Here is a 4,094-nt window from a genome sequence, read left to right as displayed (position 1 = left end):
GTCTGATGTTTTGGTGTGTGCAGTTCTCATGTTTTTACCGTCATAGCAAACTCAAGGGTGCGATAGCCACTCTGATTTATTTATTAACTTGCCCGTTCTCCCCAATTCCCACCAACCACCTAGCGTTATGAGAACTTTGTTCCCTCCTTTAGATATATGATTCTTATTTGTTTCATTTCTAATCTTCAAGTAGCAAAGGTGTTTTTCCTACACGTTAGGATGTCAGTGACTTTGACTTGGATTTCCTGTAACCAGAAATGAAACACTCTGTGCGTTCTAAGGCCCCTCTGCAGAATCTGAATTCTTCCCACCTTCTCTCACCAGTCTGCTTCTACTGGCCATTTTCTTTCTCCTCAGCACTAGGGTTGCAGAAATGCGCAGTAATGTCTGGCTTTTCACGTGGGTTCTGGGGATCTGAACTCAGGTCTTCATGCATGGGCCGCAAGGAGTCTAACCCACTGAGCCATCTCCTGTGACATTCTTCAGAAATGCATAGTCTGGTATAGAGATGGCTGTGCAATCCTAGCACTTGAGACATTGAGACGGGATTCTGAGTTCAAGGCAGCCAGGCTGGGCTACATAAGGAAGCCCTGTTGTAAAGGAGTAAAAAAAAAAAAATGTTTTCTGTAACTTGCCATTTTCACTTTAAGTAGATATTTTCCCATTTTAAGGGTATCTTTATACATAAACTTTTTTTCATTTTTTTTTTCATTTTTTTTTTTGGAGACAGGGTTTCTCTGTATAGCTTTGGAGCCTGTCCTCTTTTTTTTTTTTTTTTTGGTTTTTCGAGACAGGATTTCTCTGTGGTTTTGGAGCCTGTCCTGGAACTAGCTCTTGTAGACCAGGCTGGTCTCGAACTCACAGAGATCCGCCTGCCTCTGCCTCCCGAGTGCTGGGATTAAAGGTGTGCGCCACCACCGCCCGGCTATACATAAACTTTTTGTACATCTTAAAATTTTGGTTGAGATAATCTCATGTAGCCCAGGTTGCATTCCTGTTGTCACCTCCAAGTGCTGAGATGATAGTGCACACCACCTTGCCCAGCTTTTGTGTACTTCAGATTGTCTTTAGGATGAACTGTTCAGTATTTTAAGATTCCTAATGTGTGCTGCCAAACCATTTTTCCCTCAACATTGGAGATTTTGTGTGTGTTTGCATATGATGTATCACACACACACACATACACACACACACACATATACACACACACACCTCCAATTTGAAACAAAGACAATTTGCAGTGTCAGGGCTCAGGGTCTAACATGTATAATGTTTTGGGTTCAACCTCAACAGAAAATGTGTTCTAAAAAACAATCTTGTAGTTTAAAAAATATATTAAAGCTGGGCATGGTGGCATGCACCTTTAATCCCAACACTAGGGATACAGAGGCAAGTGGGTCTCTTTGAGTTTGAGGACAGCCTGGTCTACAAAGCATGTTCCAGAACAACTAGGGTTGTTACATAAAGAAACCCTATCTAGAAAAACCAGTGTGTGTGTGTATGTGTGTGTGTGTGTGTGTGTATGTATGTACACATGGGATCATAGGCAACATTGTAGCCTCAGTTCTCTCCTCCACCTTTGCATGGCTCTGGAGATAGAATTTGTGTGACCAAGTTTGTCCTGCAAGCACCTTCTATTGCCCTGGGGCAACCATGCAGTTTTGTATTTCCTGTATATAATGGACATTCAGAGTTTAGTGCTAACACAATGAATACATAAAATTCAATGGTCATATGAGCAGACTATGAGGATTGTACATATACATCTATTTTTGCAATAGATGACTAATTTTTAGGTACTAATATGATACTGCTGGTACATGTTCTGAGAAATGCATCCTAAGGTGATCCCATTGTGCAAGTGTCAATGCATTCATACAGATTAAAATGGCTACTAGGAGACATCTTAGAAACCAGTTCTATGTGGTCTGGAATTCACTGGTAATCTCATTTTGCAAGTGTCAATGCAATTACACAAACTAAAATGGCTTGCTGTAGGAAATTCTACAACCAGTAGCCCTTAAGTTACCTGCCCACTGGGGTGTGGCCTCTTATACTATTTATGCCAATGTAAAACGTGCATCTGGCCTCTTTTCCGGCTGCAGGATTCTGTTGCTGTTCTCCATTCCAGCAGAGGACATTGATTTGTGAGTCTACCCCTATAAATAACCATCTATTATTCTCAATTCTGAGCTAGTGTGGGATTTTTCAAGTGTCCTTCTTCAATGGCTACTGGGTGACATCTTAGAAACCAGTTCCATGTGGTCTGTTATTCACTGAAAAGTTACTATGTGGTCCAAACATAACCTGAACAACAGTGGATAGCCTAGCAGTTGTAAAACCTATCCAAACAACTCTCATCAAAACAGCAAGACTAGCTGTAACTGTTAATTAGGAAGCAAAACTGAAATCAAGTGATAAATGCACCAAGGCTGTTGTTTCCAGGAAGACTGAATATCCAAACTACCAGGATGCACTTGTGTTGGTATTTGCTTTTGTGACACTACCCTAGAATCTGAAATTGTAATCATTTTAGTCTTTGGATGTCAATGTTGGAGAATATTATTTAAGTGTGATGCATTTTTCCTACTACTTTTGCTAACAATTCAAAAGTGTTTGATTAAAGAAAATTAACCTGTGAGCAGGAGGATGCGTCACCAAGTAGCTGACAAGCAGTGGTAAAAAGGGACCATGTGTAGCAAGGCAGAGAGAAGGATGGTTGGTTTTTGGGTTTTTTTGTTTGTTTGTTTTTTTTTTTTGGAAGATGCCAGCAAAAGGAGGTTAGCTACTTGCTATACTGCTTGCCTCTCTGAGTGAGCAGAATCCCACCTCAAACCTTGAATTCTGAGTTCTTTAGATTTAGATAGTTTCCCTTAGTGGCTTTAAAAGATTTGGGACCTGTGGGAACAGAATCCCCTCAGACATAAGGCCTTATAGCTGAAGCAGTGCTTAAGGGGCAGCCACTGCAGATAATAAAAAAAAAGTCAAACAAACATAAAAAAAAAAATGGCACCCAGTGGGTGGTAGAACCACACAGGAGTCACACCAGCCACCTCTTCAAAATTTGCAGTCTGGACCTCCCTACACTGTGACTTGCCTGGAGAAGTCAACAGAATTGGGGAGAGATTTGGGAAATCCTTTAGAAAAGTAGGAGAGAGTTAAATAATATTGAAAACTTCTACATTAAGAATGGAAAATAACAATGCAGGATGCTAGGGATCTCAATACTGCTACTTTAGAAGGCTTGAAGTTAGAAGCAGAATATGGGAAGATCAATGATTTAACCAACACTGATATAATACTGATAACCAGTACTGTCAGTATGGTATTTAATGCCTTATCAATAATAGCCCTGGTGGTTTTTGTTCTAATAATGATGAGTGGATGGATAGGATGCAGACCTTGGAAAGATATACTAATGAAAAAGAAAAAAATGCTCAGACATGGGCAGAGGAATTTAGAGCAGAACTTACCACACCAGTGCATTGTAAAAACTGGAGAGGAACAGCCTAAGGTTATTAGAACACCAACTTTATCTGGTTACTTACTGTTCAACAACCACCAGATGATATGCATCCCCAAAGCTATGCAGAAGTTAATTGAAATTTTGTGGATATATTAGAATTAAAGAGATTTAAGGAGCAGTAGTTTCATATGACATGCATTCACCCTTTGTGAAACAGATGTTAAATTCATGGGCAACTGGAACAGAATTATTCCACAAGACTGGAAGGACTTAGTTACAGCCATATTATAATCTGTTCCTCAATTACAATAGAGAACTTGGTGTAGAGAGGAAACCAGGACTCTAGAACAATGAGATAGGGCTAGAGGTCATGAGATTTCCCAAAACCAAATTATTGGTGAGGGTCTGTATGTTGGTTTGCAAAGACAGTGTATGTTGAATGATAACACCCTGATTCTTGTTGTATAGCAGCTTTGAATGCTTGGGACAGGGTTGAAGAATCAGGAAAGAGGACTGAGTCATTTACTAAAATTTTACAAGGTCTGAAAGAAGCTTTCACTGCTCTTTTACACAGATTAACATCAGCTTTAAATAGAAAGATTCTGATCCAGATGCTTGACAAATATTA

This window comes from Microtus ochrogaster, chromosome 5 (genome assembly GCF_000317375.1).
Source record: "Microtus ochrogaster isolate Prairie Vole_2 chromosome 5, MicOch1.0, whole genome shotgun sequence".
In the NCBI taxonomy this organism is placed as follows: domain Eukaryota; kingdom Metazoa; phylum Chordata; class Mammalia; order Rodentia; family Cricetidae; genus Microtus; species Microtus ochrogaster.
The sequence above is the reverse complement of the archived record's forward strand: the minus strand, read 5'-3'. Positions refer to the sequence as shown.